We start from the raw sequence: 12945 nt of genomic DNA on the forward strand, positions 1-12945 counted from the left end.
ACTTGTCTACCTGCATGTTTTTTAAAGAAACAGCAACACACTTTAACAAAAAAGTCAAGTTGAAAGAAGAAGACGGTATGGAAATGTTAATAAACCTTATAGGCTGTTCCCTTTTCAATAAGGTAAAAATAAAAAACAGTTGGACAAGAAATCTGAAACACAGTCCAGGTCTGTGATGCTTGCTCAGACGTCTCCTTCAGAGGCCCTGCTTGCAACTCGTAGGAAAGCACATTAAAGTCCGAAACCGTGCCGCACTACCTCAGGGAGGATGAAGAGTGGTGAGGATGAGGAGCAGCGAGGATGAGGAGCGTTGAGGATGAGGACGTCACACTTCCGCTGAGCCAGACACCCAGGTACCTTCACCGGCAAACACGTCGTCTGACATTTACAGGTAAAAAACACAATTAGAGAAGGCTGAATAATTGATAGAGAGCTGGTATCTCCCTTCCGCCGTCTGGGTTTTCCGAGCAGAATGGTGGAGTCGGAGAGGAGAGAGGGATAGAGGAGGAGAGGAGCTGGCTGTAGAGATGGAGTGATGCTGTGCTCCCGCGGACGCTCCTGGCCTCCGACCAGGGACGGCACCCCAGAGCGCCGTGAACGAGCTTGGCCGCCCGTCCGAGCTGCCGGGCGGCGTGTACGGCCCTCGCCGTATCGAGAACGGCGTCAAAAACCGTTTCAGGCCGGACGCTTGCAAATGGCAAAGGGTTGTTATGGCCAGTAACTACAAATGACAACCTTCGCGTTCTTATTTACCAGGTTAGTGAGCAGCGGGATCAGCACGGCGGATGATAAAGGCGAGGAGGGAGGCGGGTGAGAAACGTGTCGCGCCGTCTCTAATTAGCTGCGAGTTAGCACGGTGAGAGTGGACCAGTGTTCGGGGGGAGGCGCGGGCGGGCGGGCGCGGCGGGGGGTGAGTTCGGGGTGGAAGGGGCTTGTCTGTGAGCCTGGCGGGGGAGGCGGAGCGGGTCCCGCACCGCTCCGTCCTGGATAGAGTCCTCAGCTGGTAATGAGGCCCGGTCTACAGCGATGCCTTCGCAGGAGGATCTGTAATGAAGCGAAATCTCTGGTGGGGGCCCGGCTTGGTGGGGTTGGTCTGGGCGAGAGAGAGCGCGGGAGTGAAGGGGAGAGCCTGGGCTTGCGCGCGTGTGCACGTGAGTGTGAGTGAGTGAGGGGAGCATGTGTGCGTGAGTTTTGTGTGTTTGTGTGTGTGTGTGTGTGAGAGAGAGAGAGATAAGGAGAGAGAGTGAGGGAGCGATCCCAGCTCCCCCCTGGTGACAGCGATGGGCCGGTGCCATGGCCACGGTGCTGGGAGGAAGCTGAAACCCTGCATTATTAATGTGCACCACGGCGTCCGCACCTCCTCCCCTCCACACAGCTCACTGCCCAGCCTGCCATCACAGAGGGGGAGAGAGAGAGAGAGAGAGAGAGGGGGAGAGAGAGACGGAGAGAGGGACAGGAGGGGGCAGATAAAGAAAGAATGAAAGAGGAAGAAGGGAGGGTGTGAGGTGTGGGGGGCAGTGTGGTGGTGCTTGTTAGTGGATGCGGTGTGTGTGTGTGTGTGTGAGTGCGTGTGTTGGCGTGAGAGAGCGTGAAAATGTTTTTCCCCCCTTTAGGTCAGTGTGAATATATAGGACAGAGGCAAGACGTCCTTTTCAGCCAGTATACTCAGGACTGCCTCTGTCTATGTACATGTGTGTGTGTGTGTGTGTGTGTCTGTGCAAGTACAATCAAAATCTATGGATGCAAAACTGTATGTGCACCTCATCTGACCGTGGACTAGGCATTTCGGAACTGTTTGTACTAAAAAAACTGATCATTATCTGAAAGAGATAGCACTGTGATTCATAATCCCTATCTTCAATGAGTTTGAAACTACCTTATCATAACGAATGATGGGATACAGTCGAATGTCTGGGTCCATTAACTAGACCTACTTAAAAGTTTATCAACTATAAATAGCTGTTGGTTTTATTTCCAGTATCACCTTGCACCATCGTGGAGAGAAATGACATTAAAGAATAATAGGGGTGGGCCGCTGAAAGTTTTTAAGCTGGTAAGAGATGGTAAAGGAAACAATAATTGGTATCATAATTAAATTTCAGCCTCAGTTTCAGCTGAGTTAATAAAGCATAGCGTGGTGAGTGTAAAGGTGTTTATGTGGACAGTCTGGCACCGTATGGGTTGGTATGGCTGAATCAACGTGGACAGACGATCTACAGCCAGCACTAACGCTTGTTTACGCTTCGAATGATTTCACACGCGTTTGGGCACAGATTTCACTCCGTTTCTCGCCGTGAGGCAGGGCTTCTTGTTTAAAGATGGAGGCATTTGCGTAATGTCTAAACAGAGGGAAATTGAAACGACTAATATGCTCATTAATTATAACAAGTAGCCACATTAAAACATAGTTTATCATATCGCACTGAAAAATGACAAGTGTCCCAGACCAGCTAAAGTACACCTGAGCTAGACGAGCGTGTGTTGCGTAAACGCTCCCGTGTCAGGATGGCGTGGTGAGGAGGGCCACGCTGGACGCCACACCTACAGAAGACACAAGTAGCAGCATCCCAGAGGAGGAAGTTGGTGTTTGGGCGAGAGGGGCGGGGCCCCGGGGGCAGAGGTGGGCGGGGCCGGCGGGCGAGCCGTGGAGAGGAGGGTCAGGGTGGCTGCGCGGACCTGTCACGGCAAGAGAATCCGGGAATCTTATCAGCACCTCACAGACGCGGAGCGCAGCTGATCCGCTCGCCCTCGCCCTCGGCCAGTGCCCCCACCCCCCAGCCCTGAGCACGCCCACACACTCCCCCACCCCCACACCCCCCCCCCCCCCCCCCCCCACCCCTCCGCCCTCGCTCTGGCCGCAGCCAAGCCGACAACGCCGGCCAGCTCAGCCCGCCGGCGCTGCTGACCACGCCAAGGCAAGATGTCCAGCCCTGCTCACGGCGGGCGACGCGCCGGTCACGAGCGGACCGGTGGCTAACGAATCAGGAGGAGATTTCAGAACGCCGACGTCCTGCGGACACATACCGGCGAGGGCGGCTCTGCCCGGTCCTTAACGGCCGGTCCTGAGCTCTCCTGGTGTGTGCACTGAGCTATAATGACCAGATACAACGTTTGCATTTATGTCAATACACATGCTGGCCCTCATCATGGCCGGAGCGCACGGAGAGGGCTGCGTTGACGCTCGGATATGTGAAACGCTCTGACCCTGCATACCCCCCCCCCCCCCCCCCCCCCCCACACACACACACAGAGCGGCTCCGATTGGGCGTCCGCAATTTAACCAGGACAAAGCACGCGGGCGGCTCCGTCTCCACCAGCTCTGGCCGGCGACCTTGTTCTCCTCTGGCTGAGCTGCGGGAGGGTGGGGTTCTTGTGTGTGTGTGTGTGTGTGTGTGTGTGTGTGTGTGTGTTGCGGGCGGAGGCGGCAGCGGCAGGCGCAGTGCCTGAGGGTGCGTCGCTGGAGAGGAGGTGTGAGGCGTTGGGGGCGATGAGGCGCAGCAGGTGGAGACAGGCTGCTGTGTCACTGTCCACACCCGAGCCCTTCACCACGCAGGAGACGCCTCCACCCCCTCCACCCCCTCCACCCCCTCCACACCGCCTCCACAAGAGTCACCACATGCAGAGCAACCCCCCCCCCCCCCCCCCTCCATGCCCGCCTCTCTCAACGCCCCTCATGACGCCCTTTGCCCGAGTTGCCAACCGAACGTGGGTTGGCTACTAATTTTAATTTCGATTACAGTGGGTTTGTGTACCTCATTAAAACTGGAGTTAAGGCTCCATGCCTAAGGTCTGCCCAAGCTGGGTATTGACTTTCTTTTTGTCCACTAGGATATAACATGATTTTAGTCTAGTTTTAGTCTAGACAAGTGTTGGTTCCACACAGGACTAATGTGATGAACCAGACACCCACTATGCCGTGTCCCGATGAGAGAGACGTCTAGCTATACATAGAAGCACAACCTTTAATGTGTCCCAACTAAGACCACGTCTCCCCCACAGGCTTGCGTTTGCTCACACCTCTGACTGAGATTCATACCAATGATCTTCCTTACAACAACTCAGCAGATTTTGGTTAGGAGTTCAATTTAGCCCGGTTCAGCCTGGTTCAGCTCGGTTCAGTCATACCACGTTGGTCATGGTTCGGAATGTACTGCGGTACATTTGTTGAAAAAGTTTGCATTAACTTTCTTGACTTCAAATAATATCATCCACCATGTAACATCAAACCACATAGCAATTCACTTGCACAAGTTAGGCTGTGAGTTTGCCAACTGGCTGGTTCAGCGTCTAATGTAGAAAACAACCACCCATGTGCTAATTTACTTTTAAGGGTCACTGGCTCACCAAAGCTGAAATATGATATTGATATTTTAAGCAACGTTATACTGAAACATTACTGCCTTTTCGTTATAGATTCATACTGAGATATACAACTTATAAAATACAGCATTATTGCATGTGACTATGTTAGCATGTCCAGAAATGAAATGAAATCGACTTTTTCATGTTGTTAAGAACGATGTCCACTCAAACACACACCACAGCAGTGGCAGAATGCTCAGTGCCTAGCGTGCTATTTACGGACCGTCCTAAGCAGCCGGACCAGGTGTAGTTGCGTAAATGATTGTACATTCATGGCTAGACGGACGCTGGAATAGGCCTTTCTATCGCTTGCATTTTAAGCGTTGCTTTTTATACAATGTTAAATCACCTGCAGTGAGACCTTCCATTCCTACAGTTAAAAGCCGCATGGCCTTAACACCGCTTCACGAGGACATCAATGGGATTGTGGGAACCAGCTGTCTGTGTAGCGGACCACTCCGCCATGTCCTTCTGAGTGCTCTTTTACTTTCATTTCATAGTCTAATCAATGTTTTTATTTCTTGGAGAGTGCTTCAATCCTGCCGTTTTCAGCACCATTTTTCATAGCGTCATTTTTTTAGCCATGGATGGAATCTGAGAGATAAATACAGGTGATTTAAAAAAAATAAGAAAGAAACACACACACACACACACACACACACACACACACACACACACATACACACGCGCGCGCGCACATATTCTCACCTTTGCACTCTTTCACCTACAGCAAAACTACATCAACAGAATAGAGCCTGGAAAGATGCAGCCCTCGAGCTGAAGTTAAATAACCGCTACCTCTCACACTCCAGTGACGCCCCCCCCATCCTGATCACACTCACACACACACGCACGCACGCGCGCACACACACACACACACTCACACACACACCTACTGACATCCGTACACCCACACATACGCGTGAGCGCAGATACACACACATCCACACACACACACACACACACACACACACACACAAACGCTCACACCCACTGACATCTGCACACACACACACACACTCCCGCACGCACACGCAGAAACAGATTAAGCACAAATCAATGGCTGGTGGTGAGGCGGGGGAGATTTCACCCGGGCTTCTCGTTAAGGCCCGGCTGCGCGGCGCGGGCTCGGGGGAGTGTTATTACCAGGGTGATGGTTGATAAGACGCTCGTTCCTCCACGCCGCGTCCCGCGGGACAGATGCATCGCGCAGCCATGGTAAACCGTAAGGCTAGGTGTTATGCTATAATTGGGCCGGCGCTTTTAACAGCACAGCCACACAGCCAGGTACGCTGGCGTCTTCAAATGAGAAATTATACCACAGTGCAGCGTGGAGAACGCAGGAGCGAGGGAGCAAGGGAGAGAGGAAGAGAGAGAGAGAGAGAGAGACAGAGAGAGAGACAGGTAGAGAGACAGTGAGAGAGAGACCTTCACCTTCTCTAATGCTGCAGTCCTTCTCGAAGTGTCCACTTATATATGAACGGTCTCAGATTTGCCCATGCAGCAGTGGGGTTAAAGAACAGGGCTTTATTATAGTACCTGCCCCAAAATAGGTGTCATAATCTTCACTGCGCTCAACGTAATACACGATATGGTGATCAGCGGTAGACGCACACACACACACACACAGATGTGCGGACAGACACAAAGACACACACAGAAATGCACTTGGATAAAGTATCTTCTCCCGCCTTCCAGCTTGTTTATGTAGGCTTTGGAAGCTCAGGGATGGGCTTGGTGGGGCTGTAGTGAGGGATGTTGGATGTTCAGGGTGTAGGAGAGGAGAAGAGAGGAGAGGATATAGGAGGGAGATGGGAGAAGAGGAAAGGAGTGAGGAGAGAGGAGGGGAGGAGAGAGGAGAGGGGAGTCAACGAAAGGGAAGAGAGGAGGAAAGTCAAGGGAGGAGAGGAAAGAGGAGAGGAGAAGGGAGAGGGGAGGAGAAGGAGCTTTGACGAACACGGCCGCTTGCTCTGCAGGCGCTGCTGATTACGATCAATTTCCCTCGTATTGACGCTCTCTCTGGCCCTGAGCAACACTCCCTCCTGCATTTTACATGCTACGTGCTCTGTGTACCATGACTCCCTCTCTCTCTCTCTCTCTCTCTCTCTCTCTCTCTCTCTCTCTCTCTCTCTCTCTCTCTCTCTCTCTCTCTCTCTCTCTCTCTTTCCCTCGCTCTCTCTTTGCAGCTCTCCTAACCCTGCTCAGATCCTGGCGGGATTGTCTGCCCATGGCCCCTGGAGTGAGGAGTATCTATGACTCATCTCGCGCTACATCTGGCCGGCTCTCCTGGGCGCTCGGTGCGTGTGTGCAGGCTGGGAGAAGCAGCTAAGGGAAGGTCTAGCGACAGCTCCGCGCTGGGAACTCAGCCACAACCCAGAGGGTCACGGGTTTGATCCCAGCCAACAAACATCCTGCCGGTGCCTTTGGAACCCCAAACCGCTCCATGTCGCGTCCGTCAACAGCTTTGACAGCATAAAAAAAAAAATAGCGGCCTGTGCGCTGCGTGAAACGTGCTAACCTGCTTTGTGCCGGCTGCGTTCACCCTGAACGAAGGTGCATTCTTAGCTTTTTTCTTCTGTGGGCTAATCTGTTGTTGGGCTGTTTAGGCTTCTGCTGGTGGTTACTAAGAGGAGACACAAGGCCACAAGCACATGGAGAGCAGCCTGCTGTAATGGAGGAAGAGAGTGGTTGCTTGCTACAGAGCACGCCTCATCCCTCTATCTCTCCGCTCTTGGCAGCCTCCATCCGAATTAATTGCATCTCTGAGAGAGCAGGAAAGAGAGAGAGAGAAAGAGAGAGAGAAAGATAGAGAGAGAGAGAGAGAGAAAGAGAGAGAGGGAGGGAGGGAGGGTTGCTGGGCCGGTGTTGCTGTGGGGGAATCATTTAAAATTCTACCTCCCGTGTGGCTCCTGGTTTCCAGTTTAATGACCCCCTCCTCCTGTCTCCTCCTCCTCTCCTCTCACCTCCTCTCTCTCTCTCTCTCTCTCTCCTCCTGTCTCCTCCTCCTCTCACCTCCTCTCTCTCTCTCTCTCCTCCTTTCTCCTCCTCTGCTATCACCTCCTCTATCTCTCCTCCTCTCACCTCTCTCCTCCCTCTTCCTCTCTCCTCTTCTCTCCTTCCTCTTCCTCTCTCCTCCTCTCTCCTTCCTCTTCCTCTCTGCTCCTTCCTCCTCCTCCTCTCCACTCTCCTCTCTGCTCCCCTCACGCCCTCATTCTCTCTTTCCGCCGTCTTCAGAGAATCTCTCCCCCCCCCCCCACCCCTGCCCCCACACCCCCCCCCCCCTCCCCCCCAGACTGCCACACGCCCTGCCCCCCCAATTAGGGCCAGCGAGGCCACGGGGCTGCCCCGGGGAGCAGGCGACGCCACCTGTTGTCCCCAGCACCAGGCGCAAAGCCCCGCGCTAATATCCGCCACAGATCCTCCGGCACATCGGCGGTGCGGCCGGAATTCGCAAGTGGTAAGAGAGTCTGTAGGAGGGGAGCTGGGGCACCTGGTACACGGGGTGCCACGACACCGGGTTGCCTCTTCGGGGCAGGTTATGTGGACATAGTGGAAGAGAGAGACGGGACGGACAATAGCAACGTCTCAGGGAGCTCAGCTTCTCCTCCATCGAGCTGCTTCACCCAGGCTTGGCCTTAACTGCATGACTCATTTGTGATTAGAAGGTGTACCGTAGCAGGGGGGAGGGGGGGGGGGGGTGGAGGAGAGAGATAAAACAGGAGCTATAAGAGGGGAGATAGAGACAGAGAGGTAGTGCTCTTTGGGTTCTAGCCCACCTTGACTGTCACTGGGGTCTGGGACCATCTGGCCTGTGTGTGTGTATGTGTGCATGTGCATGCACGTGTGTGTGTGTGTGTGTGTGTGTGTGTGTGTGTGTGTGTGTGTGTGTGTGCATGCACGTGTGTGTGTGTGTGTGTGTGTGTGTGTGTGTGCACGTGTGTGTGTGTGCATGCACGTGTGTGTGTGTGTGTGTGTGTGTGTGTGTGTGTGTGTGTGTGTGTGTGTGTGTGCCCTGCCAGGGCTCCTGTCACCTGCACCAGTGGAGGATGAGCAGAAAGGAAGTGATCCCAATCAGCTCAGAGTCATGCCAGAGCGCTCATGTGCGTGTGCGTGCGGGCGATCCAGAGAGAAAACGCGAAAATATCGAACGCCGTCGCCGTAGCAGAACGAGCCGCCCTCCGGAAACGCGCGGGCATCGGCGTGAAAGCACGCGCGAAGGACAGGACGCACGTCACGTCGGCCGGGTCCATAGGAGGCCGACCCCGCACAAGGTCAGGGAGGGGGGGGGGGGTGTGTGGTGGGCCGGTGGGCGGGCCTGCTGGCGTGCGCGCCCGCGCGTGTGCGCACGCTGCGTATGGGGTTGTTTTTTATTCCGCTACGGTCGGGCGCAGTGTGTGTCGGCTCCCCAGGTCTCTGCCCTGTTTGGTCAATAGTGGTGTGCAGGCTGAGGATCGATGTGGGGTCAATACCTCTCAGACGCCTGCCTCTTTGTGCCGCCTCTGATTTAGCTCGCGTCCGGACGCGCTCGCGCGCTCCCTCGCTGTTTTTTCCCCCTCTCGGCTGTCTTTTACGAGCCGCTCTCTTAAATACGGTGGCCGGCTGAAATTAGAGACGCAGCAGTAAATCTGTGACGCGCACACTCCCTCTCTCTCCACCCCACTCTCTCCTGCTCTCCCTCTCTCTCACTCTCTCCCCCCACTCTCTTTTCCTCTCTCTCTCTCTCTCTTCTGATTGCTCTCTCTCTCCCTCTCTCTTTCTCCCACTCTCCCTCACTCTCTCGCCAAACACCATAAAGCTCTCACGGCACACAGTCATAAACCCCCTCACCTGTGCTTCTACACACACTCCAAGTGCATGGGTGTGTGTGTGTGTGTGTGTGTGTGTGCGTGCTGTACAGAAATCGCATTGGTTGACTTTGTTGCACCTTTCTCTTCAGGCCCATGTGGCGAAAGGTCGTGTCGGCCTCGTGTGACGTTTGTCCTGCGACACTTGTTCCTGGACACCGAGGTTCTGCTTGTGCGGGGAGTGGTTCCCGCACCAGGCTGCCCCCCCCCCCAGTGGTTCCCGCACCAGGTTGCCCCGCCCACCCACCCACCCCTCCACCCCCAGCCACGAGCCCACGTGCCCCATGTTCCCGCCCAGCCTCTGCAGCAGGGTTTCCACTGCACGCTTAGATTTCACAGTTCGCTTATTGTAGACTCCATGGATCAATGGCTTAACTGGGGGGTTTGTGTTACACAGGAGACCTTCCAGGCCGTAAGCGAGGTAAGAGGACTGTATAGGCTATTGTTCAGTGCAGCTCACACAGACAGGAAAGGCAGAAGTTTTGAAGGGCTATTTCGGAGGTATTACGGCAACGCACGGGCTATTGATGGGAATATAAATATGGGTCCTGAGAGGCAGATCAATGCTTGTGTTTTGCTGCTCGTGAGGGACGGAGATAGTGCTCGCAAAATCCATCCGATTATCGATCCATCGGTAAACTTCAAGTCGCATCGACGTATCGGCGCACCGGCGGCTCGGATCCAGAGGCGGGAAAAAAAAAGTGGCCGGGCGACGAGCAGGGTCACATCCGCCCGGTTCCGGGCCGGAGCGCGTCGGCAACGGGCGAGACGGCGGCACAGCCGGGGCGGAGCGTGATGGAGAGGCTCGCGCCAAGCAGAGGAGCATTATGGTAATTGTCATTACTGGGGCTGGGGGAGAGAGCGGGACTGACGCCATTAGGGAGAGTGCAATTACAGTAGGGTTTGGCGACCTTGCTGACTGGAGGAGGTCAGCGCTTCTCATTAGAGCGCCGTGGAAGACAGCCCGGTGTCTCCACCATGCCAATCAATACCCACGTCCCCCTGGCCGGCTGTAATCACAGCCCTGCCGCCCGGACACGCCCCGCTTAGACGCTCGTCAGGCCCCGTCAACGTTGCTGACGTGAGCCACACACACACAGGCAAGCACATGCACACACACACACACACACATACACATACACACACACACATTTGTATGCTGATGTTTAGGTGTCTTCAACGCTGCCTGATGGTCCTTGTGGCGCTGCTGAGCTGGTTCCTATTTGACCCTGCTATCTACATCTGTGGAGTCTGATCTGTGTCTGCGGGACATGCACTGCTAAAACAGCTCTGAAACAATTCAGGATGGAACAAAGGATGTGCAGACCTGTGAGCTGGGCTAACATGGGCTGTTAGAGGCAGCACTAACAGAGGCTGCACTAACAGAAGCTCAGAAGCTGGGCTAACAGAGGCTCAGGGTCTGGGCTAACAGAGGCAGGGCTAACAGAGGCTCAGGGTCGGGGCTAACAGAGTCTGGGCTAACAGAGACAGGGCTAACAGAGGCTCAGGGTCTGGGCTAACAGAGTCTGGGCTAACAGAGGCAGGGCTAACAGAGACTCAGAGGATGCACTAACAGATGCAAGGCTAACAGAGGCAGGGCTAACTGAGGCTGTGCTAACAGAGGAAGGGCTAGCAGAGTGTGGATTAACAGAGGCTCAGAAGCTGGGCTAACAGAGGCTGGACTAACAGAGGCTGGGCTAACAGAGGCTGGACTAACAGAGGCTGGACTAACAGAGGCTGGGCTAACAGAGGCTGGACTAACAGAGGCTGGACTAACAGAGGCTGGACTAACAGAGGCTGGGCTAACAGAGGCTGGACTAACAGAGGCTGGACTAACAGAGGCTGGGCTAACAGAGGCTGGACTAACAGAGGCTGAGCTAACAGAGGCTGGACTAACAGAAACTGAGCTAACAGAGGCTGAGCTAACAGAGGCTGGACTAACAGAGGCTGGGCTAACAGAGGCTGGACTAACAGAGGCTGAGCTAATAGAGGCTGGACTAACAGAAACTGAGCTAACAGAGGCTGAGCTAACAGAGGCTGAGCTAACACACAGCCCTGGAGTGCTGGATCCTGAAATTTCCCCCGGGATCAATAAAGTATCTATCTATCTATCATCTTATCCTGGGCCGTTCACCTTTCTCCAGGAGGCCATGCGTCTGGTGTGCATTTCTTACCTGTTGCTGAAAGTCAGAGACAGAGACAGGAGACAGGTAGTAGAGACAGAGACAGGTAGAAAAGGGCCACATGATGAGTTTGGGCCTGCATGTACATGTGTAATACAGGCTGTATAAGGTATACACCAGCTTCACGGGTTATATAGTGTTTTTCAGTATGTATGTTTCCGTGTGTGTGTGTGTGTGTGTGTGTGTGTGCGCGCGTCATTACACGCCCAGTAAAGTATATGTGTGTAATGCAGTGTGCAGACTCTGTCACTATAAGGTGTGTGTGTGTGTGTGTGTGTGTGTGTGTGTGTGTGTGTGTGTGTGAACGCAGGCAGCCTCTGAGTCAGTTGTCCTCTGAGACCGAGAGGGAGGGGGAGGCTGGAGAAGGAGAAAGAGAGATAGAGCGAGAAAGAGACAGAGAGAGATTGAAAGAGAAAGGTAGAGAGAAAGAGAGGGAGGGAGAGGAAGGGCGGGGGAGGGGCGCTGGGCCAGAGGGCTCCAGGCTCCAGCACATTTCCGCACTGTTCGCACTCCGCTGCCTCAGTCACCAGTCGTGCCTATTAAATCAAGGGCCCCTCTCTACAAAGACTGCCAATTATGCCCGACCGAGCCGCCATTCTGCCTCTCTCTCTCTCTCTCTCTCTCTCTCTCTCTCTCTCTCTCTCTCCCCTCTTTCCCCCCTCCATCTCTCCTGGGTAAGTGTCCAACAGGGAAAGCCTGATCTCATCTCACGCGGTCCCGCCGTGACTCTCTGCCTCTGGTGAGGCCCTGCTCCAGGAGGGGAGGGCGTCAGGTCGAGGTGACGTCCAATCAGATCCGCCCACGCTCGGCAGAGCCGACTCCAGGACAGGGCGGCGAGGGTTCAGCGGCTCTCCTGCTGACCCCCCGCGGGTCGGCCGCTCCGGGTCGGCGTAAGCCCCGCCTCCCCCTTACGACTCAATTCTACGCAGTACGGGCGAAAGACTTTAGTGGCACACCGGTAAAGTGTAGTAATGTCTGCTATGATTATTTATAGAAAAGCCGGAGAGTTCCGGGTGAGATGACACACGTACACCCTTAAACAGGTTCCTCGGAGGATGTGTGTAGGGGCTGCGTGCTGCTGCGTGCAGACATTTAAAAGCTGAGGACGTGCTGCTCCTCCCTCTCCATTGCCATCTGTCAGTATGGCCGCCAATAAGACTGGGGCCCTAACGGAGGGTGAGGTTTCCACTTTTGGAGTAGGGTTTATGGAACGTTCGCGTCAGAGGAAGAGGCAGGCTTTTCTGATACTGACAGAAGTTCTTCTAAAGAGGTTTTTACCTTCTACCAGGTCAGGAGCTTCACAAGGGTTGTAGAAGTAACTTTTTTTTTGTCTTAGAAAAAAAAGATTTAGGATTTAAAGATGTTCTTGTGTGTGGGAATGGGTGTGTATGTATATGTGTGTGTGTGTGTGTGTGTGTGTGTGTGTGTGTATCCACGTCTGAGTGCACAGTGGAGCGTTATTTGTTTGACGGTGAAGCCATGGGGAGGTGACCTCATACAGAGCTGTGTTCCCTCTGCTCTGTCTCTCTCTGCAAAAGATGGCAGTCCCCTAGAGA

This window comes from Brachyhypopomus gauderio, chromosome 18 (genome assembly GCF_052324685.1).
Source record: "Brachyhypopomus gauderio isolate BG-103 chromosome 18, BGAUD_0.2, whole genome shotgun sequence".
NCBI lineage: Eukaryota > Metazoa > Chordata > Actinopteri > Gymnotiformes > Hypopomidae > Brachyhypopomus > Brachyhypopomus gauderio.